Source organism: Notolabrus celidotus, chromosome 16 (genome assembly GCF_009762535.1).
Source record: "Notolabrus celidotus isolate fNotCel1 chromosome 16, fNotCel1.pri, whole genome shotgun sequence".
Taxonomy (NCBI): Eukaryota; Metazoa; Chordata; class Actinopteri; order Labriformes; family Labridae; genus Notolabrus; species Notolabrus celidotus.
The window spans coordinates 4,966,295-4,974,288 of record NC_048287.1 but is presented as its reverse complement, the minus strand read 5'-3'; the positions used below and the strand labels follow the sequence as shown (position 1 = coordinate 4,974,288).

The following is a 7,994-nucleotide window of genomic DNA, read 5'->3' as shown; positions in this document are numbered from 1 at the left end:
GGAAGGGACCAGCCCAACCCCAACTGGTTTCACTCAACACATTTATTCAATGCTCCACATCTCATTAAAAAACATCCACTAAATCAGAAACCAAGGGTATGATCACACCCAGAGTGGTCTGAGTGATGCAGCCAATCATTATCATGAATTGAATCACTCTGTTGAGCTGACTGTGAATTTATGACAGGAACAACAGCTGCTGAGAGACAAAGAGCCACCGTCATGAAAAATATATATGTAATGAAATAATGATATCTGCCGATCAGCCTGGGTGAGCAGCACACATCCCAGATCCACATCTTTCATTGTGGATACAGACATGGCATGAAATGTCCACAAATATTGGACATGAAACTGAAGCATGAAAATGCATTTTACACCAGAGCACCAACCAAGAAATAACTCTGCTGCTGCTGCTGCTGCTGCTGGGCCTTATTATCAGAGAGGACCGGATCAATCCTTTGAGGCTGTGCTGGGAAAGATAGTGCTGTAGATTATTTAAAGCTGGGTCAAAGGCACTGTGAGGAGTTGATTTTGAAATAGTGTCTCTTATACTGATGCCTCTTCATGACCTACATAGTAAAAGTAGATTATAAGTGACATGATTGGTTATTTATTTAGCGCTTTTGTTTGGGTCAGATTTTCTGTGTAAAAAGCTCAGTGGATATCTGTTCCGCACCCTGAAGTCTCTGTTTAGAGCTCTGCTGGTAAAGTTTGTCTGTGAGAGTAAGTTATCAAGCAGGAGGAGGTTTTTTATTTTACATACTGGAGCGGGATTATCAAACAGACGTACATTTTCTGTTTCAGACGGAGAAACTCTACAACCATGACTCTGCTAGCTAAAAGAGCTATATGTCTATGAAAACTAGCATGAATTCAAATGTAGCATTTCCTCAGGACTCCATCTAAGCCCTTCGTTTGTGTCTCAAATGTCTCACTCAGCGGTAAGAAAACACCAAAACATTCTCATAGTGAAAGTTCAAAACACAAACAAACATGAAATGAACGCTTTGCAGGAGGCGGGCAGAACGGCAGGACGGGATTTGATTGGTTTCAACATTTGGCTCCTGATGGCAGGGATTGGTTGGTGTTTTCCCAGGTTTACTCGGGCTGTAGATAGCAGCTTTTTTTCACTGTTCTTTAAGAACACATTGGGCCTGATCTACTAAGATCCCAAATAACGAGCGCTAATTTGGCTATGCAAATAATAATTTTGCATGTGCTATTTCTGGGTGTGTTGCAGGTGATCTACGAAGACTGCGTGCGCAAATGATAACAGGTGCAAAAGTGATGCGGACCGCCCCTTTAATGAGGATTTTGTGTGTGCTATCGGCTGTCACCATGGAGAGTTTGAGAGAACAGAGTGGCCGTAAACAAAAAATGAAGTTTGAAGCCATGGAGTTGGAGGTTTTAGTGGAGGAGGGTAATAAACACATCGGTGAACTCCAGCAAAGGTGAATGCAGTGAGAAAAAAACAGAAGATCTGCCGATGAAATAAACGCATCTACTCTTCTCCAAAACGCAATCAGTGCTTTGATGGAGTTTAGAGAGCAATTTCATGAGGCCTGTCCTTGCTTTTATTTCTTACTCTTCCCGTGGGACAGAATAGACTGAGTGGACATGTCATGTTGTCTATTGAGAATGTCAGACCAAAGAAAATGGACAAACAGCGCATTGTGGACAAGTCCGCGGAGCTTAAGCCTCGTCCAAACAGTGGTGAGTAGGCCGAGTACTTCATATTGATTTTTTTGTTTGTATGTGAAGATGTGTGACACTGTACCAATTTGACTAAACTTTATAGCTGTTGATACAGTGACCTACTGTGCTCTCATTATATGAAAAAGTTAAAGTGGGTGTCAGAATGATGCGGTCGCTATCCGTGGTGCTGAACTGCTTTGAATTTGTGTTGTTTTTTTTATTTATTTGTGTTGTTCTCTTGGTTTGTTAGACTTCATGTCCGTTTGATTGACTTCAAAATGACATAACTGTGTGTAAAAAATGTAGCAATGCTTGTAAGCCCTGCTGTTGCTGTGTATGTTGTAAAGTTATGATGAGCTTTACAGTGACCGCAGCCATGTGTGCGTAACGCTGTGCCAGTTTGCACCTGCCTTTCAAACGTGCTAAATATAGACGCAAAAACACCGCTCGCTATCTGCTTCAGGTCACATTGCGTGTGCTAAATGTTTACATTCGCATCTCCTCCTCCCAGTATTTTGCACGTCCTGATGATCTACATGTATTCTGCATATTCATGAAGGCAAACACGCTAAATGGATAGCAAGTGCTATTTTGCTCATTTGACAGACGCAATCCTCGGTGCTCCCGCTTAGTACGTCAGCTTTGCGTGCGCTATCAAGTTTGCACGTTTTTATACACGCAAACCTTTAGTAGATCGGGCCCATTATGTATTGATTGCCATCGGGACATAAAGATCATTTTAACTGGTATAACAAAAAGTGTATCTAAATCTGACTACCAACCCCAGCTTTAAAGAGGGGTAAAAAATAGATGATTTTACACTTTTTTTCTGAAAAGTAAATTTAAAGTAACAGCGCCAGAGGGCCGGAAAAAGTAGCGCTCAGTAAGACTTTCAAGAAAAGTTTAAAATGTGATTATTTATGAGTGCTGAAAAAATGATTGAGATGAGATCAAGGTTGCAAAGCAGTCACAGTTTGGTAACATTTGGTTATGGTGCTATGGTGAGGTTAAGTAAAACATCAGTGTTGGTTTCACATATGTGACGAGGCTAAAAACTAACCTCTGACATTAATGTTTGACCCTAGCCTTCATCACAACGCTCACAAGGTCAAATACGAAGACACAACTTTCAGTAAACTTGAAGTCTGATTCTGGTGTAGTCTTTGGCTAATCAATGGTGAACCCCTTGGTATGGAAATAGTGTAACCAACAGACCAGCTGCCCTGTGTGAGCCCGGTTCTGTGTGCCACTGTTATGTTCTGACCTCAGACCAGCCTTCACAGCCAGCACTCGTTGTAGGCTGAGCTGTGCCCTATTAGCATTATCCTCTGGCACTTTATTAAGGCCATTCCACAACAAAGGAAAACATGCTCAAACATCTGAATCTCCAGCTGTAGTGTTCTCTAATATTCCAGAGTAAACACAGATCTGTGAGTGAGCCGCAGCAGAGCAAGGATCAGCGGATTCATGCAGAAATACTCTGCATCAGAAAGAGGAGAGGAACAACATTTCAACAATGAGCGTAACCTGTGACCTCCACCTCTGCTCAGGAATAAGTCAGATACAGATGTGATGCACAAATATAATAGTTTCATTTGGGTAAGTGTAACATCCTCTCTATCACTGAAGTTTAAAAGTCTCCCTCCTTGCTCAATGACCTCAGCTGTGAGATTATATTTTGCAGAAACCATCCGTCACTTTCTCTCACTATAGATGTTTCTTACAGGAACAATGCGTGAGTGAAGACAAAAGCTATGAGACCCCCAAGGACTAATAAAAGCATCCTCTACCAGTACGGCCTGTGACTGAATTACCACCCACCTCCCCGAAACCCGCTCCCACTTCCCCGGCAGCCGAGCATCTAATGCATTTACCAACAGAGACGAGAAGACGGCACGCTGACAGCAGAGAATCAGCTCTCTCAGAGATGGTAATGGGGGGAAAAGGAGCCTCCAGCCCAGTTCCAAATCCTAATGTGGAGGGCAGGGCTGCCAGAAAGGAGGCAGTCATGGTGAGAGGCTGTGGGATTGGTGGGATTATAATGGCTTTTGGAGAGGATGAGAGGTGCAGATGGGCTGTGAGAGGAAACTGGGTCCAAACCCAGCACTGACGTAGATGTCAGCCGTGGAGATGGTGCCGTTTCGCTCAGCGGTGCATCATAAATCCAATTAAGCACTCAAATCCAAATTAACACATGCACAAACATGCACAGAGGCACATACAGACAGCAGGACCATACTGCAAGTACAAAATATTTGTTCAGAGATGCAAATAAATTCACCAACCAAGCTGGCATCAGTATTTCTCATGTCTTAAAAATCCTACAAATGCTTTCAACTGTTTCCTTGGCCCTCTGACAGGACGGACAGAGCTGTTGCTCTCTGTAACGTCAAAACAAGCTCAACAAGTCCTCAGACAGACACTCATGAATGCTTTCCCCTGCACAAAGCCTTAACAGTCTAACCTCAGAAGTGTTATATCATCTGAGCACATAAACTCCACAAATCGATGCTTGACTTTATTCCATCGCCTACCCGACTGGCAGGAAATCATCTGCAGAGAAACTCAGACGAGTTTATATGAGTTACAAGTGAAGAAATGTTTCCTGCTCTGGATGTAAACAGTGCTCACAGCCAAGTGCAGCCATCTCTGAAGACCTTAATATCTATGTTTATGCAACCTTAAGCTGCTCTGGATCACTATTTTTAAATAAACAATTCCTGTACATCATCCTGAGTGACCACAGCATTGTTTGAGTTCAGCTTTTTGACAACACAGAAATCTGTGAGCCTCAATTGAACAGTCGAGCGCTCAAAACCTGAAGAACAGAAGTGAAAGAAGAAGAAGAGGAAGTGAATCCAGATGAGTGAAAAAAAGTTGGAGCATTAATTCCAGCACTTTAAGAGGTGTGTGATGCAAAGAGGTCATCGGGCCTTCACTGGAGGAGGAGTCTACTGGAGAGCAATGAAATCATGTTGACTCCATTACCATCACACAATAAGGACAGACACCAACAGCAGGCCCACGTCGCTGTCGTCGTCTTTTCACTCAGATTTTCTCTGTCACTGTACAGACTTGTGAGTTTGTGTTAGTTTGACGTTACTCTCCAGCAAAAACAGACCAGTGATCACTAGCAGTAGCTCAGACGAAGTTAGGTTCAGCTTTCCAATATGGCACCTGCTGACAATTGGCTTCAAAACAGCGCTTCAGAAACAGATGGGACACTATGTCCATTTATTATACAGTCTATGGTTTTCACAGACACAAGAGTGAGTTAAATAAGAGGAGTTTTTGTATCTATATATCAGGCCAAGCTATAAAGATTTAATAGAGTGAAAATGCAAAACTTGAAATGACCATTACATGCACACTATTCATGACCTACTACTCATACTTGCATCACAATGCTCAGCTACTCCATCCGTTGGGACTGTCGGCTCCGAGGTGTTGATGTTGTGAAGTTAAATCTTTTGTTTTGGCCAGAGTTGTCCGTCTTCTGCAGATATTTTGACGAGGAAGTTGGAGAAGCGTCTGTGTTGTGTGGCAACCGTCATGTCTTTGGGAATGTTCACATGATCGTGCGTGATAAGACCATGGACTATATAATAAATGTATGTAGTAGACTTCACTCGTCTGTTTCTGAAGGGCTACTTTGAAGCCAATCGTCCACAGGTGCCATATTGGAAATGATGACTCAACCTAACTTCTGCTGAGCTAGTGTGAGGTAAAGAGGCGGACTTTGAGCCTCCTCGCCAACAGCTACAGTGTGCCCGCCTGTCAATCAAGTAAGGCATGCGCTTATTTGGGTAGAACTCAAAAGTTTAATGTGTTCAAAATGACTGCGTTATAAAATAATTCACCCGTTCAGTGTGCTGAACAAGCAGCAACCTCCAGCCACAAGAATTTAGGCCAATGCGGAAGTGTTATAAACTGCAGTTCATCAAGCGTCCAGTAGAGGCTGGCTCATGAAGTAGCTGAAACCACATACACACAAATTCAAAAAAGCTGATCTTTACAGCAGAAATAAACATGTTTACAGTCTAGTACAAAAGACAAGTGTAGTCTGGATAGCTCTTTTCTCGATTGGCACACTCTATACGGGGGTGATTTTTTTTCTAACGCGGTAATTTCAAAGATATTGATTTAAGTTTTCCATTAAAAGAGGCACAGCTGACTTGATTGACAGGCGGGAACACTGTAGTTGTTAGCGAGGAGGCTCAAAGTCTGCCTCCCACTCACACTAGCTTGGATGAAGTGAGGTTGATTTCAGCATATTACCATCCAATATGGCTCCCGCCGACAATTGGCTTCAAAACAGTGCTTCAGAAACAGATGGGTGACATCACGGATACTATGTCCATTTATTATACAGTCTATGGTGCGGATAGAGAAATAAGCTAACCAGACCTGACCCGTTTTTTAAACCAGGCTGTAAACATGTTTAACTTAAGACATCTCGACTTCAGAGATATGGCTGACATAGTTTATGCAGAACTGGTGCACTCACCACCTGGAGTTTTAAAGAGGACCAGGTGTAAGATTTAAGTTTTAACTTGTGCCTTCAGTGAAACTTAATTAGAAGCTACATTCAACCAAGGCTACGTTTAAACTTGCACATAGCTGGTGCAGACCTTTATAAGAGGATATGTTGTATAGTGAGGGTTTACCCATACACCTTCAGTTCTGAAGTTTCTGAAAGAATAGAGCAGAAATGTGTTTCAAGTGTAAAACAGACCAAATGAAGTAAAACACGCAGAATGAAAGAAATCTCATCTTTCCATACATTTTCCCCATCATGTACTGCTCTCCCCTTCACTGATGCTTCTGTAATTGGTTTGATAAGTGATGACAAATAGTGTTGCGTTCGCTGAGAACAATTGAACATCCTGCTGAAGCGCAGGGAGGGAAAGCGGCTTAGATCTTTACAGCCAGCTGCCAGTTATTCTCCTGTCTCTCCCGTCTGTCACATCCACTGTACGAGACGCTGCCAGGAGAGAAAAAACACTCAGCTTTATCGCCTTTCCAACATCATTTTAATGTCCCAGAGAAAAAAACCAGCAGGCATGGCATGAGAAATCACCTCAATGCAAAATGCAAAGCACATTCATGTTTAATCCCTCCGCCTGCTCTCGGGTGTTTCAGAACATGCAGTGCTCAGGTTCAAAAGGTGTTTTGCATTTCCAAATGAAGAAAAAGAGCGGTGACTGTATTGCAGGGTTGAGTAGATTGATTGTACGTACAGGGATAATGCATTGTTGGGTAAACAACCACTCTATCTGACGCTACGCTAGCACTGCAATTTAATCACACCAAGAGTAAATATATGAATTCCTCCTCCTGAACACTCATTAAGGATGCTCACCATACGGCTCCTTCCTGGAATGAAGCATTTGCAGCTTCGCTAGTGAGAGTAATGACCATCATTCATACTGCCAGCTCTCATTGCCTGGTGGCGTGTTTAGCTGCACATACTTGAGAGTCGGAGGAAGCAGAGGCGATTGTATTTAATCACCCCCAGGGACTGTTTTGCCTTGAAAATCACGCTCATGTGATCAATGGCAGACAAGAGCAAATGCTTCGTTGAGGCATTACTCGACTTACATCTCTGTCCCGCTCTTCTGACATCTTCCTTCGTGTGGATGTGATGCAGGGGGAGAAAACTCTGCAGTGAAACATTATATTTAAGATCAAACCTTCATGTGAGGTAGTTAGCTCCTACAGCCAGAAATATCATTAAAAATCTCAATAAATAAGACTGATACTCGCTCATTATGATACCCTATCATCATAATATATCTGCAGCTACAATGACTCAGCAATTAATGGCCATAATAGCAGACTTCAACCCCCGCTCCTCATTTAGAAGTATGATGAATGGCCTCTTGAGTAGAGGTGACTCGTTCAATTCCTCCTTCCAGTGACAGAGGTTTATAATGAGCGTCTGACGTCATGGAGTTTGCTCTGTGGCACCACGGAGTCACGTCGGGTCAGACTCAGAGACAGAGCTGGTGTTTTTCTGACAAACAAGACTTCAATCGTGACGTTGGTGAATTAACCTCCATGACCCTGGGTTGTTTTTCACTTTCATGACACAGATCAGTCTCGTCAGGAAGTTTTGGAGGTTGCAGATTGAGCTCGGCGCCTTTTTTTGGGGGACTTTGCAGATTTTTGCCATTCTCCTCAACTTTTCTGAAATGTGGCCAATCGGCCTGTTACTCCACAGCGCTGACATGTTCATCATCAAATACACATATTTGCACTGATAAGTCTGCTACGTTGTTCAAACATCTGACGGT

The 7,994-nt window shown here is 42.8% G+C and overlaps 1 long non-coding RNA gene across 1 annotated transcript; it reads left to right on the top strand.

The window, feature by feature from the left end:
- Positions 1 to 1,622: 1,622 nt before the first annotated feature.
- LOC117828250 lies at positions 1,623 to 4,415 on the top strand. Its single transcript, XR_004634369.1, has 3 exons — positions 1,623 to 1,716; positions 3,114 to 3,297; positions 3,425 to 4,415. It is a non-coding gene; the product is annotated as an uncharacterized LOC117828250 (long non-coding RNA).
- Positions 4,416 to 7,994: the final 3,579 nt, after the last annotated feature.